This window comes from Bos taurus, chromosome 5, assembly GCF_002263795.3.
Source record: "Bos taurus isolate L1 Dominette 01449 registration number 42190680 breed Hereford chromosome 5, ARS-UCD2.0, whole genome shotgun sequence".
NCBI classification, from domain to species: Eukaryota; Metazoa; Chordata; class Mammalia; order Artiodactyla; family Bovidae; genus Bos; species Bos taurus.
Window position 1 is genome coordinate 44,288,192 of NC_037332.1, and position 8,619 is coordinate 44,296,810.

General features: G+C 42.1%; 1 pseudogene; it reads left to right on the forward strand.

The window, feature by feature from the left end:
* Window positions 1-1,308: 1,308 nt before the first annotated feature.
* Window positions 1,309-1,440, forward strand: LOC112446889 (uncharacterized; annotated as a pseudogene).
* The last annotated feature ends 7,179 nt before the right edge of the window (window positions 1,441-8,619 follow it).

Consider the following 8,619-nt stretch of genomic DNA (forward strand, 5'->3'; position numbering starts at 1 on the left):
AAGCTAAGAATTCTTACCATGTCAGTCTCCCAGCTCTCTGTCTGTAGTGCATTCAAGAGAGGAGGATAAAAATTTCTACTTCTCTGTTCCTTTCCAAATTCACACTGGTAGGAGAAAAACATTTGTGAAAATAGATCTTGAATCATGCCTCTTGTGAATTTGGTTTTGGTCATCAACACCTATAGTTATTGATTCTTAGCCTCCCAGAAAGAGTCATGCTTTCCTTTGTCTCTCTCATTTGTCATAGGAATGAAAAACGTTAAAACAAGAATCTCTATTTGTCTTGTTTTATGTACTGAGAACTTTTGTAACCAGTGAGAATATTCCTTCTCATTTTTGCCACTTGAGGGGTGCAGGTTGTCTGTCAGGCTTGCCTCAGTAACTAGTTAGGACCCTAAGACATGAAGTAACAGGCAACATTTTCTTCGTCTAACTAACCACACTGGGTCTCAGGAAAGTTTGTCTTTATAAAGACATTATGCTGCTGCTGCTAAGTTGCTTCAGTCATGTCCGAATCTCTGCAACCCCACAGACGGCAGCCCACCAGGCTCCCCCACTCCTGGGATTCTCCAGGCAAGAACACTGGAGTGGGTTGCCATTTCCTTCTGCAATGCATGAAAGTGAAAAGTGAAAGTCGCTCAGTCGTGTTCAACTCTTAGTGACCCCATGGACTGCAGCCCACCAGACTCCTCCATCCATGGGATTGTCCAGGCAAGAGTACTGGAGTGGGTTGCCACTGCAAGGGGCCTTTATTGCTTCTACAAGATTAAGAGGGGAAGATCAGAGAACAAGTGTCAAGAACTACAGATGGCACACAGCAAGTATAAAACTTAAGTAAATATTGATAGCCGGGAAACTGCTTTGATAGAGGTCCAGGAAATGTACAGAAAGTCTTGATTTATTGTCCCTTACTCTGTAAGCAGACCCCACCAGGTCCAGACCTTTGGGTATTTGGGGACGGCACTTCACACACACAAAATATTGATCTAATCTACAGACTATTAAAGAAAATAAAAAAGATTTTAGTACTTATCCTAGATTTCTGATAACAGGCAAATATGTTACTGACTTCCTTCTTAGATAAAACTTACGATTCTTAGTCCCTTGGAAATATTGATCTTATCATATCTTTGAAAGGGAGCATCCAAATGGTTGGCTAAAGCACCCTTGCTTGGGACTGGAGAAAAAACAAACAGACAAAAAGAGAGAGAGATTTTAAAAAGCAAACTACTTGATATTTCTATAACTTCCATAATGGCCACAAATTTTATCCACAGCCCCCATAAGATTATCTATTAAAGGCAAGTAATATTCTGCTTCTCTTCCTATCATATAAATCTTTCACCTTTTACTAAAAATTTCTGTGGAGAAGAATAATTCTGAGTTCAAGAGAGAGATAATACATGTATAATTTTGGCTGATTTGTGTTGTTGTACATCAGAAACCAACACAACATTGTAAAGCAATTTTCCCCCATTTAAAAATAAAAGTTAAAAACAGGCAAGTAAAAACCTTAAAATGTCTTCCCACAAATATTCGTAAAAGGCTTCAGCCATTTGAGTGGGTAAGCTTAACTTGTTCCATCTGCTAGAAACACCATTTATATCCAACTATTCTAACTTGTGTGGACTGATACTGAGCTGAAACTCCAATACTTTGGCCACCTGATTGGAAGAACAGACTCATTTGTAAAGACCCTGATACTGGGAAAGATTGAAGGCAGGAGGAGAAGGGGAGGACAGAGGATGAGATGGTTGGATGGTATCACTGACTCAATGGACATGAGTCTGAGTAGACTCTGGGAGCTAGTGATGGACAGGGAGGACTGACGTGCTGCAGTTCATGGGTTCACAAAGAGTCGGAAACCACTGAGCGACTGAACTGAACTGAATCTTTTCCAGGGCTAAGTGAGGCAGGATAGGGAGTCTCTTTGCAGGTTGGCCATTACTCTCAATGTGGAAGTAATTTTTTTCAAGAGAGAGAACGGTGCACATGGATATATCCCTTCAGTCTATGAAATACTCTGCAAAGCTCTAAGACTTACAGTTAATATTTGAAAAAACATGGGGTGCCTGTTAAAGTAGCAGATTCTCAGGGCTTAATATCAACTTTGGGGAGGTATAGAAAACTCTTCTTTTTAAAAGTCAGTACCTCCAGTAGTTCTGCAGGTGGTCCATAAGAAATAGAGTAATTGCCTCTGTTTTGTCTTAAAATACGATCTAACAGATCTTGAACACCACCCTTTCCCAACTATGAGCTTCATAACAACTTAGCCCCCAAGAACTACAGTGCCTCTGCTTGGCTCGCCTCACTTGAAAAAGAATAAAAATTTTAAAAGCAAGCTGGAGATGGATGATGGCACGAAGGTGACACAGGTGTGACACAAGGGACAGGAACACCATTCCCGGCCTCACCCACACCCTGCACGCTAGCTCCCTGTCTTCCTTGAAGCACGTACCCTTCCCAAACACACAAACGCCTGCAGAAAATGTATCCGGAAAAAGGCAATGAGGCTTGGGCTTTTCTGAAGGATGACAGTCAAGTCCCTGGATTTCTAAGCCTGCCGTGTAAATTCTCAGACAAGCATCTTTCATTGTTGCTGCTGTTATGGTCACTAAGTCATGTCTGCCTCTTTCATGACCCCATGAACTGTAGCCCACCAGGCTCCTCTGTCTGTGGGATTTCCCACTCAAGAACACTGGAGTGGGCCGCCATTTCCTTCTCCAGGCAATCTTCCTGACCCAGGGATCGAACCTGCATCTCCTGCATTGGCAGGCTAATTCTTTACCACTGAGCCAAAAGAGAAGCCTCCATTTTTTATTAAGCCTCCATCATCTAATGACATGCTCTGTTTTACCTATAAGTCATGGACTTGGAACATTTTCCTTGAGAGATCACACATGCAGGAAAAAGATTTGAATTTAAGCTATCACCTCCCTGCCCATAATTCAAGGATTCTAACTTGTGGCAAGACACCTCAGGTGCTGCTCCAGAATGACTAGAACTTAAACAAATTTTCTCACTTGAAAATCAGAACATTCTCTCAAGCAGAACTTGAAAGAAAAGGAACTGCACAGGGTTTAATTAATCTCCTGTGTCCACACAGGGTGGCTAAAGCGAGGGGCGGGTGCACACACCAGGCAACATGCAGACCTGTGGCTGCTGAAGACAGAGGAGCATTCATGGTAAACCTTGGTGCTTAGAAAGATCAAAACCGACTCTCCTGGATAAGGAACTCTCTGCCAGACACAAAGCCAAAACCCAACTTCTTATGATGTTTACAGAATCCTGATGTTTTCTGTGTGCAAACTTTAAAAAATGGAATTCTCACGTTTCTCAGAAAGTAAAAGAGAAGATTTCAGAGTTCAACAGCCACCAAGTGAGTAGCAAGTAACTTTGAAAACTATCACTAAGATCAGAGGGTCTGTCTTCTGCTTGGTCATTCTCACCTTGCAGAATTAAAGAGAAAGATCTGCCAAAAACAAAGCAAAATGACACCAAAACCTGAAAAACCCTCCAAAACCCCCAAACCAATAAAAATTAAAAACCAAAAAACTCTGCAGATAGAATTAATACATTTGCCCTAACAGTTATTTATCCTGCCCACTCCTTTCCAGAACCATATCCACCACCTCCTGTCCCTGTTTCTCCCCCATCCTTATACAAAGCTATTTTCTTAACAAAGCACCTCATTAAGCAAGTAGTGATTCACACAAGGCAAATGTATACTTTCAAGAATTTGCATACTTAGTTTCCTGCGTTTCTTTGGAGAGGCTCATTCTTGATGAGGAAGTAAAACTCCAGGTTTGCAAGCATTTGGTGGCTCCTGGGAAATGTGACTTCTCCCTGAAGCTATTTTTCTGGTGGAGCCAGGGAATTACCCTAGCAACAATGAGCACAATGATCACAAGGTTTGATTATCTGCCCTGTCAGCTTCTTGCATGCAAGAGAACCTATAAACGAAAACACAGGTAGGCCTCTCCTTCTATGTACCTTAGTATGACCCCTTAAATGGAATGCTAAGTGAACAGCAACAACAAAAGGATGATACAGCACTCTGACATCAAGCCTGTCCTTCCATTTCCCACAGATCCCTGCTCTACTAACTGGCCTGCTTTCAGATCAATTCCTGTTAGAGGCGCTCTGATGGGCCTTTAATGGGTATTTTACTGAATGTTGGGTAGAGCTTACAGGAAAAGCAGGTGGGCAGGCAGGGGGCTCTTTTACTCGCTCCCAGAGGGGCTGTGGGCAAACTGCTGGACTTCAGTGAATTTCTGTTTCCTCATCTGTAAAATGCCAATATTGACAATACCTTTTTCAAGGGGAGTTAAGTGAGTTAATACATATTAAGCTTTTTAGAATAATGCCTGGGACATGGCAAGCACTGTCTGAATTTGCTGTTAACAGTACAGAAGGTCCCCACCTTCATGATGGCTTACGGCTTTTCAACTTTATAACGGTGTGAAAGTGGTATGCACTCAGTAGAAAATATAAAATGTGATCTTTTCCCAGGCTAGTGATATTTTTTGTTTATAAGGGTAAACAACCAATATACTTACAACCATTCTGTACCCAGACAACCATTCTGTCTTCCACTTTCAGAAGTGTATTCAATATATTACATGAGATATTCAACACTTTATTTTAAAATAGGCTTTGCATCAGATGATTTTGCTTGACTGTAGGCTAATATATCTGTCCCGGAAAAGTTTAAGGTATGCTGGGCAGCACTATGATGTTTGGTAGGTTAGGTGTATAGTATACATTTTTTGACTTACTATATGTCTAACTTACGATACGATTATCAGAATGTAACCTCACCATAAATCAAGGAAGACCTGTAAATAGATTCCCCCTTTTTTCAATAACCCAAAACTCCTGATTAAGATCACCTGACAGAGTCCCAGAACACTGAAACTTCTTGAGAACTAATTTTGCATCATAAGAATATTCATTTAAACAATTATCAACTGGTAGCAAACTGCTAGGGCAGGAAGCTAACACCTTTTAAGGGATTTAAAATTCCAAAGCATTTCCACTACACCTGAGATGAACTTACAAAAGAATAGTTTTATAAGAGTAGTTATATTCTGTTTGTGTTATCCCTAAATTCAGATGTTGACATCCTAAAGCCCCAAAGATGATATATTAGGAGGTGGGGCCTTTGAAGGGTTCTCAGGTGATGAGATTATGAATGGGATTAGTGTGCTCATGAGACAGACCCCACAGAGACCCTTCCGCCTTGTGAAGAACAGCAAGAAAGCCCTGGTGATGAACCAGGAAGAGGACTTGCAGAAGAACCCAGTGGACTGGCGCCTTGATCTTGGACTTCCCAGCCCCCAGAGCTGTGAGAAATAAACTTCTATGGTTTATAAGTTTAAAATAAAAGTAGAAGAGTTATTTCTTATAACTATTATAAAAGAATGCTGCTGCTGCTAAGTTGCTTCAGTTGTATTGACTCTGTGTGACCCCATAGATGGCAGTCCATCAGGCTCCTCCGTCCCTGGGATTCTCCAGGCAAGAACACTGGATTGGGTTGCCATTTCCTTCTCCAATGCATGAAAGTGAAAAGTGAAAGTGAAGACACTCAGTCGTATCGGACTCCCAGCGAGCCCACGGACTGCAGCCCACCAGGCTCCTCCGTCCATGGAATTTTCCAGGCAAGAGTACTGGAATGGGGTGCCATTGCCTTCTCTGATTATAAAAGAGTAGCTGGATCTAAATGGTGTTTCTTGCAAGATGGAACAAGTTAAGTATACCCATTCAGATGGCTGAAGCATTTTACCAATATTTGTGGAAAAAATTTTTACTTGTCTTTAATAGATAATCTTATGGAGGCTGTGGACAAAATCTGAAAAAACGGAGCTTACAGAAATATCAAATAGCAATTTGTTTTTTAAAAAAAATCTGTCTCTCATTTTTTTTTTTTTCCCAGTTCCATGTTTGCTTTAGCCAACATTTATCTTTTTGGATGCTTACATTTCAAAGACATGGTAAGGTCAATATTTCCAAGGGACTAAGAAAGAATTTCGAAAAAGGAACTCAGAGGCATATTTGCCTATTACCAGAAATCTAGGATTATTACCATAATGTTTTTCTTTTCTTTAATGGTTGGATAAGATAGTTCAGTAATTTTTTTTCTGTAGTACCTGCCCCAAATACAGGAAGATCTGGACCTGGTGGGGTCAGCTTACAGAGGAGTGGACAGTCTATCAAGCCTTTCAATGTGTTTTCTTGACCTTCGTCAAAACTATTTCCTCACTATCAATATTTCCATAAGTTTCACACCAACTTGAGTGCCATCTGCAGTTCTTGACATTTGCTTCTCTGATTTTCCCCTCCTAAATATGTTAAGGAAGTGTTTTGTGGATATACAGCCAAGGTATTCTGTATATACTTCTCTTTTTTCTTTTCGTCTTCATTTCTCTTTCTTTCCTTCTTTAATCTGATCTTCCTATAGGTACCAAGAGGACATTTGTTTATGGTTAAGTGAAGTCGCTCAGTCGTGGCCGACTCTTTGCGACCCCATGGACTGTAGCCCACCAGGCTCCTCCATACATGGAATATTCTAGGCAAGAGTACTGGAGTGGGTTTCCATTTCCTTCTCTAGAGGATCTTCCCGACCCGGGGATCGAACCCGGGTCTTCCACAATACGGGCAGATGCTTTACCATCTGAGCCGCCAGGGAATATAGCTCTCTTAAAAATGGAGAAGGAAATGGCAACCCACTCCAGTGTTCTTGCCTGGAGAATCCCAGGGACGGGGGAGCCTGGTGGGCTGCCATCGATGGGGTCGCACAGAATCAGACACGACTGAAGCGACTTAGCAGCAGAGGCAAAAATCCTTTTAGCAGGCTCCCCTAGTGATTCAGTCGTAAAGAATCCTCCTTCCAATGCAGAAGACATGGGTTTGATCCCTGATCCAGGAAGATCCCATATGCTCCAGAACAGCTAAGCCTGTGCACCACGACGACTGAGCCTATGTTCTGGAGCCTCGGACCTGCATTACTGAGCCCGTGATCCCAACTATTGAAGCCCATGTCCCTAGAGCCTGTGGTCCAAAACAACAGAAGCTCCCACAGTGAGAACGAGAAGCCCACACACTAGACAGTAGCACTTTCTCTGCACGACTAGAGAAAAGCTCGCGCAGCCATGAAGACCCAGGACAGCCAGAAATAAAATAAATTAATTTAAAAAAAAAATCCTTTTAGAGACCCCCTGGTGGTAAAGTAGTTAAGAACCTTGCCAATGCGGGGGACATGGGTTTGATCTCTGATCTGGGAAGATTCCACATGCCGTGGGGCAACTAAGCCCATGCGCCACCACTACTGAGCCCACGCTTTGCAACTATGGAACCTGGGAACCTGGATGGAGCCCATGCTCATAACAAGAGAAGCCCCTGCAACGAGTTCACCCACTACAACTAGAGATAGCCCCCGCTAGCAGCAACTAGAGAAAGCCTGCGTACAGCAAGGAAGACCCAGAGCAGCCATACATAAATAAGTGAATAAACAAATAAAATGTAAAAAATCTTTTAAGTGTACAAGTCCAAATCTTCAATGTATCTATTTCAGTTCTGACTCCAGCCAGCGGGTATTTTTACAGCTTAAAACCAATATTAGGGTTTACCCATGGACAGCAGTGGTGTTCTCTAAGAAATGTAGCCTTCTCAAGATGCAGAGCCTCTGCAGAGAAAGCCTAAGAAAGCAAAGACTTTCCTTGTCTCAGGTGACAAATAAACCTCTATCTCCCACAAAGTGAGATGTCTTAAATCACTGACCTCCTAACCTGGGTTGCCAGAAAAGTGATAATGCTGTGTGAATTTTCCCCTCAAAACCAGGCAACGAAGGTAGAGACCAAAAAGGCCCCTCATGAATTTGGACACTTTATTAAGACACACTTCCCTGAGAGCCAGCATGTTTGGACAGAGAATGCTGCCTCTCACTTCATGTCTTAGGCTTCTAGCTGGCTGCGGATGCAAGTGTGACAGAAACTGTACCCCGTAAGGGGCAGAAACCAGAGGGCACATTCTCACTGGTTATAAAGCCAAGCTCTCAATACATAAAACAAAACAAATGGAGAGTCTCATCTTATAGTTTTTCATCCTTATGACACAGGAAAACATGACTCTATCTGAGAGGCCAAGAATCAGTCACCATAGGTGTTGATTACCAAAATCAAATTCACAAGAGTCATGATTCAATATCCATTTTCACAAATGTTTTTCTCCTGCCGCTGTGAATTTGGAAAGGGACAAAGAGACATCTTTATCCTTCTCTCTTGACTATGCTCTATAGACAGAGATTTTCGAGACTGACATGGTAAGACCTCTTACCTTCTGCTGGTCTGTTGTCGGTTATCCCATATCTCAACCGCAGTCTCCAGGGAGAGTAGAGTGTCCCAGCCTTTTGCTGTCCCATCCTCATCACTAGACACTGTACAGGAGGAAACATGTGTTTCCTTTTACCCTTTTCAGCTTTTGGCTGGGGCTCTGTAACAAAAGACAGATTAACAAGAGAAAAGGAAACAAGTATATTAACATATACATCTCATGTATACTTGTAAGAAATGCAGGGATGACTAACTCAAGGAGGAAGCCAGAATTTGGACTTACAGATTA